The sequence below is a fragment of the Tachyglossus aculeatus genome, chromosome X1 (genome assembly GCF_015852505.1).
Source record: "Tachyglossus aculeatus isolate mTacAcu1 chromosome X1, mTacAcu1.pri, whole genome shotgun sequence".
In the NCBI taxonomy this organism is placed as follows: domain Eukaryota; kingdom Metazoa; phylum Chordata; class Mammalia; order Monotremata; family Tachyglossidae; genus Tachyglossus; species Tachyglossus aculeatus.
The window spans coordinates 107,376,602-107,384,916 of NC_052101.1; the positions used below are offsets into that span (position 1 = coordinate 107,376,602).

The 8,315-nt window shown below is 44.6% G+C and overlaps 2 non-coding genes across 2 annotated transcripts; both read left to right on the forward strand.

Moving 5' to 3' along the window:
* The first annotated feature begins 779 nt into the window (after nucleotides 1-779).
* LOC119920554 lies at nucleotides 780-917 on the forward strand. The gene has a single exon (XR_005448291.1). It is a non-coding gene; the product is annotated as a small nucleolar RNA SNORA7 (small nucleolar RNA).
* A 5,738-nt stretch (nucleotides 918-6,655) lies between these two features.
* Nucleotides 6,656-6,793, forward strand: LOC119920163. Its single transcript, XR_005447927.1, has one exon. It is a non-coding gene; the product is annotated as a small nucleolar RNA SNORA7 (small nucleolar RNA).
* Nucleotides 6,794-8,315: the final 1,522 nt, after the last annotated feature.

Consider the following 8,315-nt stretch of genomic DNA (forward strand, 5'->3'; position numbering starts at 1 on the left):
CCAAACAGTTTGGTAATCTAATCAAAATAGTTTTAGAACTGTCTCTTCTCCTCAATCAGTGGTATTTATTGAGCCCATGCCTAGATCCCGGGGCTGGGAGGCAGAAGGTCATGGATTCTAATCCCGGCTCTGCCACTTGTCTGCTGTGTGACCTTAGACAAGTCACTTCACTACTCTGGGCCTCAGTTACCTTGTCTGTAAAATGGGGATTCAGACTGTGAGCCCCACGTGGGCCAGGGACTGTGTCCAGCCCAATTTGCTTGTATCCACCCCAGTACTTAGTACAGTGCCTGGCATACAGTAAGTGCTTAACAAATACTATTATTATTATTATAATTATTATTATTATTATTATTATTATTATTACTAAGCGCTTGAGAACATAAAATAAATTAGGCACAATCCCTGCCCTCGGGGACCTTACAACCTGTGGCTGTGGCATGGGGCAAATGGACCTCAGGCTTAAGAATGTTGAAAAATAGTAATTATTAGTGATACTATTAATTCTAATTATTTAGATGCAGTTCCAGTGAGCGCAGCTGCAAAGCATGCCCCAGAACCACGTGCTCAGCCCCCGGCCCCGGCTCCACCACTGGTCAGCTGTGTGACTTTGGGCAAGTCACTTGACTTCTCTGTGCCTCATTACCTCATCTGCAAAATGGGGACCAAGACTGTGAGCCCCACCTGGGACAACCTGATTACCTTGTATCTACCCCAGTGCTTAGAACAGGGCTTGGCACATAGCACATCATCATTTAAGAACTACTGTATTGTCCAGACCCCTCTCAGGGTCACACCTGGAGAGTTTCCAGTACTTGACCAGTCTCAACTACAAGAGGGAAAGTCAAGCAGGGGCATACCCATTCCATTCCTAGCTTAGGCAGTGGCTAGTGAGTGGAAGGCAATCTGCTACAAGTCAAAACTCACCTATGCTGGGCAGCAGCAGCATGGGAAAGAGTCGAGGGCGAGACTCAAGTTTACGGCATGGAAGAAGGCACTGGTAAACCAATTCCAGATTTTTACGAAGAAAACTCTTCAGATACACTACCAGAACGATTGCAGATGGAGGTGGGGTTTTCTGGGTGAGATGCATCCATGGAGTCACTATGGGTCGGAGACGACTCAACAGCATATGACAATACAAGACAAATTGTGTCCAGAAGCCAGCCTCAACAGCTTTCCCTTGACAAGATCACTTCTACCCATCTCTGGCACTCTCTAAAATGGGGCTGGGTGCCATTGGTCATGAGAAATAAGCCCAATGCTAAGCAGCCCTACAAGCTCCTGCTCGGAATTGCATTCTCGGTTCCTCTACCCTCCTTTTGGGGTGGTGGGGATGGGGATTGTGAAGGGAGGGAGAATCAAGTGATAATATTGGCCTGAAATGGTGCAATTCAGATTCCAAAGATGTGGAAAGAGAATCCTTTGAACATATTATTTGAGTCCATCCTTTCAAGCCCGGCATTGAGAAACTGAACTGAAAATTTAGTTGAAGAGATGTTAGGAATCTTTCATTTCTGGAATTTTGGCTCAACCTTTGTGGTGAGTATATTCATAATTGAACTCAAATGAAAAATAGTGTCTGAGGGAGTGGAGCTACCATGAAATCTGGAATTTGGGCTTTTTTTCCTTCCATTGAAATAGCAGTAAACTTAAATAATAAATAAGGTTCTTGTATTTTGTTCATTTTCATTTCATTTTATAACTCAATAGACACAGATTTGGCCCATATCTGCTCTAATAAGGAGTGCTGATCCCAGAGAAAACTAAAGCCAGGCATTTTTGTGTAAAAATCTATTCAATATTTAGAATGTTGGTCCCTTATGTCACTTTGCTATGTCCTTGAAAAGAGACTTAGAGAGTTTTAAAAGGCCATGTTTATTGCTTTAGGCTTGTTTTCAATTGTTCTGCTCACTTGTGCATTCTTCTGCAGGATTTTGTAGCATATAACAGCTAAAATGATACCATGAAGTTTTCTGTCCGTTTCAGGTTAGTAGTGCTTTTACTCCATCTCTCTACAGTATTATCCAAGCTGAAACTGCCAGGGGCTATCATGATAAATGCCATGACTTTTGTAAAAGTGACTCGACTGTCTGGATCAGAACTATATCTTAGAACTCATTTTCACTGGGTAAACTGTCCTCTACCTGAAATTACTTTCCAGCCTCTAAGAGCAGTCTTTTGTCCGTGTGCATGTGTGTCTTATTAAACAAGGTCTAGACCTTAAATAGAGCAGAAAAGAGAAATGTCTAGACTGTGCATCCTCTAGGCTGTGAGCTCATTGTGGGCAGGGAATGTGTCTGTTTATTATGTTGTACTCTCCCAACTGCTTAATACAGTGATTTTCATGCAGTAAGCACTCAACACATATGATTTAATAAATTAATGAATGGGAATTCAATATGATAAGATCTTTGGCAGGCCATGGAAGTAATCACTCAATCAATCATTGGAACTTACTGAACACCTACTAGGTGTCAGGTACTGTACTGTCAAGTTTTACTCTTGGGAGAGAACAGTTCATTGGGAGCATAGGTAGAAATCATTTACCAAGAGCAAAGGCAAGAAGAAGGACAAGGATAAAAAGCGGGAAACCATACAAATGTAACAGGTGAACAAAAAAATTGAATGTACAGATAAATATATAAATGAAAATATACCTACACTAGTGTAGACATACCTATGTAGTGCTGGGGATATGAATAGAATATATAAGTGCTAAGGGTAGGTATTGGGCTGATGCAAATGGGGTGTTGTAACTTAAGCAAGAGAAGTTTCCTGAAGAAGTGGTATTTTGGGAGGACCTATAGATGGGGAGAACTGTGGACTGGAAAATCTGGGGATGGAAAGGTTTCAGGCCAGAGGAACAGCATGAAACAGCATGAGCAAGGAGGATGACACCAAGGTTGTTTAGTGGAAAGAGCCCTGGCCTGGGAGTCAGAGGTCGTGGGTTCTAATCCCGGCTCCACCATTTGTCTGCTGTATGACTTTGGGCAAGTCATTTAACTTCTCTTGGCCTCAGTTACCTCATCTGTAAAATGGGGATTAAGACTGTGAGTCCCACGTGGGACAACCTTATCACCTTGTATCCCCCCCAGTGCTTAGAACAGTGCTTTGCACATAGTAAGCACTTAACAAATGCCATCATTATTATTATTGAGGGAAGAGAAGCTCCAAATAAAAGATTGAGTAAACAACTTATTTACTTCCTTGGAATTAAGAAGACTACTCTGTGGTCCAACCATTTTCAAGGATTTTTAGCCAAAAAATATTTTACCCTAAACTTATATGTGATGGTAAAACCAGTACATTTCTTTTTGCGACCCTTGCGGCCCTTGCAACTCCCAGGTCCATGCTCTTTCCATTAAGTCATGCTGCTTCTCAGAAGGATAAGTGTCAGAAGGATCCCCTTGGGTAGTGGATCCGACCCTCCCTGGCAAAGACGCTGAGGGTCCCAAGAACTTCATATGGAAAGTTTTTACTGTAGCAGTGTGTGGAGTACAGCCCTCTTCCCCATTATACCCAGGATTGCCTGATTTCTAATGAAATCCAAGGAAAGAGGCAAACAAGTCCCCACACCCTGAGTGATTTTGGCAATCCAAAATACAGTGACACGGAGCTCCAGTCAGAAAACGAATGATAGCACAGCCATTTTGGCTTCACGACCAATCAATCAATCAATCAATCAATCGTATTTATTGAGCGCTTACTATGTGCAGAGCACTGTACTAAGCGCTTGGGAAGTACAAATTGGCAACACATAGAGACAGTCCCTACCCAACAGTGGGCTCACAGTCTAAAAGGGGGAGACAGAGAACAGAACCAAACATACCAACAAAATAAAATAAATAGGATAGAAATGTACAAGTAAAATAAATAAATAAATAAATAAATAAATAGAGTAATAAATACGTACAACCATATATACATATATACAGGTGCTGTGGGGAAGGGAAGGAGGTAAGATGGGGGGATGGAGAGGGGGACGAGGGGGAGAGGAATGAAGGGGCTCAGTCTGGGAAGGCCTCCTGGAGGAGGTGAGCTCTCAGCAGGGCCTTGAAGGGAGGAAGAGAGCTAGCTTGGCGGATGGGCAGAGGGAGGGCATTCCAGGCCCGGGGGATGATGTGGGCCGGGGGTCGATGGCGGGACAGGCGAGAATGAGGTACAGTGAGGAGATTAGCGGTGGAGGAGCGGAGGGTGCGGGCTGGGCATTAGAAGGAGAGAAGGGAGGTGAGGTAGGAGGGGGCGAGGTGATGGAGAGCCTTGAAGCCCAGGGTGAGGAGTTTCTGCCTGATGCACAGATTGATTGGTAGCCATTGGAGGTTTTTGAGGAGGGGAGTGATATGCCCAGAGCGTTTCTGGACAAAGACAATCCGGGCAGCAGCATGAAGTATGGATTGAAGTGGAGAGAGACACGAGGATGGGAGATCAGAGAGAAGGCTGGTGCAGTAGTCCAGACGGGATAGGATGAGAGCTTGAATGAGCAGGGTAGCGGTTTGGATGGAGAGGAAAGGGCGGATCTTGGCAATGTTGCGGAGCTGAGACCGGCAGGTTTTGGTGACGGCTTGGATGTGAGGGGTGAATGAGAGAGCGGAGTCGAGGATGACACCAAGGTTGCAGGCTTGTGAGACGGGAAGGATGGTAGTGCCGTCAACAGAGATGGGAAAGTCAGGGAGAGGACAAGGTTTGCACCGAATATCAAAAATCCAGGAGGGGAATGCCAGGTGTCGGCACAGGGTGGTAGTGTGGGTGCATTGCAGCAGTCCTCTGCTCCCCCAGTGGTCCCTACATTCATTCCATCATTCAATTGTATTTATTGAGCGCTTACTGTGTGCACAGCACTGTACTAAGCACTTGGGAAGTATAAGTTGGCAACATATAGAGAAGGTACCTACCCAACAGTGGGCTCACAGTCTAGAAGAGTGGGCTCTAGAAGACTGTGAGCCTACATGGCTCTGAGACAAAGCTGGGGAAGCCAATGGGGACTAGGAGAGGATGGACGCCAATGAGCTGGATACCTGGCAGACAGCAAGGCAGTAACTGAGGGGCTGGGCTGGCTGAAGGGAACCATGTTGGAGAGGCACCTCATAATACATTTCTACACTTCTAGCATTATTATCTCCAGCCACCTACCCTCGCATTGCTCTCTCCCCACAAGTTTCTATACTTCTAGGCTGTGAGCCCACTGTTGGGTAGGGACCGTCTCTATATGTTGCCAACTTGTACTTCCCAAGCACTTAGTACAGTGCTCTGCACACAGTAAGTGCTCAATAAATACGATCGAAGTTTCTGAGCAAGGCTAGAGGAAATACTGTTAGGTACTTAGGGTTGTACTGTGTGGCCCCTTCCCAGAACAGTCTAGAATAGCCAACCTGAGCCTTTAACTGCTTCTTAGTCATCTATACAGTTAGTTATTATCACTCCCCCCACTCCCCACCCATCCTTTAACACTGTTTCCAGTGGCCTGCTGAGCTCCCTCTCTCTCCCATCTCCCCACCTTCCTGCTCTCACTGAGGTATTTGGGAAGAGCAATGGAGACAGGGTTCCAGGGACAAATAGAGAAGGATGAAGGAGACCTTAAGTCTGAGCATGATGGATTTATCCAGCCCTATTGCCCTTATGTGATCCGGTCTGGTGGCCTAGGCTCCCCATCGGGCTGTGGGGAGAACCACTCTGAGTTGGTGAGTTGAGGGGGATAGAGGCACCATTCAAAGGGGTTTCTACCTCCTTGCCGAACAGGGGGAGGCCTGGAAAGTACTGAAACTGTCAGACACCAATCCAATACATGACATCACAATGTTTTACTGTGTGCCTAGGGTAGAGATGTTATGTCATGAGTATAATAATAATAATAATAATGGCATTTGTTAAGGAGAAGCAGCATGGCTCAGTGGAAAGAGCATGGGCTGGGAGTCAGAGGTCATGACTACCATTATTATTAAGCACTTACTATGTGCCAAGCACTGTTCTAAGCAATGGGGGGTTACAAGATAATCAGGTTGTCCCACATGGGGCTCACAGTCTTAATCTCCATTTGACAGATGAGGGAACTGAGGCACAGAGAAGTTAAGTGACTTCAAAGTCACACAGCTGACAAGTGGTGGAGCTGGGATTAGAACCCATGACCTCTGACTCCCAAGCCCGTTCTCTTTCCTCTGAGCCATGCTGCTTCTCCATACAGACAAGAAATGACTTTTACTTTCATCCTTGCTTAGATATCTTTCAGAATAGTGATATCAGGCTGGACAGTCTGTACTCAGTAGTTCTTTGATTTTTTTTTTAACTGGGGCACTTGTTATTCTGGTTTAAATGAGAAGCAAAAAAGGAAAGTGGTACATATTAAAAAGCATAAAATCCAGCAGGAAGTCTCCTTTCCACAAAACTTTCTCTTCAGGCAAGCCCCCTTCCCCTGTTCTCCAATACACAAATATACTTAACCCTCCTACTTAGATCGTGAGCCCTAAGCAGGACAGGGACTGTGACAGACCAAATTAAAATGTTCCTACCCCAGCTCTTAGAACAGTGCTTGACCCATAGTAAGCACTTAACAAATTCCATAAATGAATAATTTAAAACAAAAAAAACTAACAACTTGGGTTTGAGAAAGGCTTGTGAGGGTGACTCAAAGCATTTATGGTAAGCTAATGAGGGACTCCCCCTCTTGGGGTTGCACCTGGAGAGTATCCAGTACTCTACCAATCTCATCTGTGAGAGGGAGAGTCAAACAGAGGCATACCCATTTCATTCCTAGCTTGGGCAGTGGCTAGTGAGTGGAAGGCAATCCAGAACAAGTCAAAATTCACCTGTGCTATGCAGCAGCACCATGGAAGAGTCTTGAGGGTGGAGACTCAGGTTGATTGCACCAGAAGAAGGCAATGGTAAACCACTTATGTATTTTTACCAGGAAAACTCTATAGATACAATACTAGAATGATTGCAGGTGGAGGTGGGGCATTCTGGGAGTGATGTGTCCATGGAGTCGTTATGGGTCAGAGATGACTCGACAGCATAAGACTAGACAAATGAGGGATTGCCACCTTCTGTCTGCAGTTGTATCAATGTAAAGTGCTTCAGTCAGGCCTGTCTTGAATTTCTCTGTTCTTAGCTACCTTGAAGTCAATTTAATTCAATCGTATTTACTGAGAGCTTACTGTGTGCAAAGCACTGATAGGCAATGGGGAGAGGGGGGGGGAAGGGACCTGAGCCTGCCTGAGCTGTGGATGAAGGGGATTGATTAATTGAGTGATCGAGAAGGCTGACAAGTGGAAGAGAGGGAGAGAGGAAATGCAGGGGAACAGAAGAGAGAAGTATAAGAAATGGAAAGGAACTACTATAAGGGTGGGAGAATGGCAAGGCAGAGAGACTGAATTCGAGAGGTGATCAGAAGAAATTGCTGGGGGTGGAGGGGGAAGGAAAGGGTAGTTGTCATTAAGAAAAAGAGAAATCAGGGGTGAGGAGTGGCACTAGAGAGGGAGAGTTAAGCGAAGTAAAAACTGCCTGGAGCCTAGTCTTATCTCAGAAATGAAGACTTTACTTGATCCAAAGGAATGTTGGCAGCCGAGCAATTGGGCAAAATGTTGGTCGAAATTCAACCAATCTCTAGGCTGCCCAGGCAATCAGTCAAATAACTGGCCAGTTTTCAGTGCTGCTGATGCTTTGCAATCGATTCTTTCCAGCCTCGAACTGTCTTTAGCTGATGGAGATTAGCGACTTTCATTTTCTCTCCTGAAATTACGATGAAGTGTCCTCATGCCGTTATCTTTCAATATTACAAGAACCCATGGTTAGAATATCATTTCCAGTTATGATATGAGCAGTACATCTGAACGGTCATAGAGTTTGAGCTTAATTTTAAATCTTTTGTGCACTGGTTGCGGTATAATATTTACTTGGGCCCCTGAATCTAACAGAAGTGCTACTTCAGTTCCACTTATAATTAGCTTTATAATCTAAACTGGTCTGATTGCATTTAATTTAAATTTCATTTCATCACGCTCATCTTTCCAGATCCACAGTTGTATTCTCTCTTGCCTAATTTCAGTTGCTTAAGTGTCACTTCAGTGCTTAAGTGTTACTTTTCCTTGATTTTTACATTCTGTTGTTTTTGGTTTCTATATTCCTTTTGCTGTTGGCCATGAATTCATTGCAACAGTAACAGATTTTCCCAGATGCAGATGATGGCTTCTACCACAACTTTTGCAGTTTGACATTATTTCCATTCTCTCGCCCCCTCCATTCTTCCCTCCCTAAAAACCATCTTCAATGGTTCACTCTCCAATGGGTTCTTCCGTGGCTCAGTAGAAAGTGCACGGGCT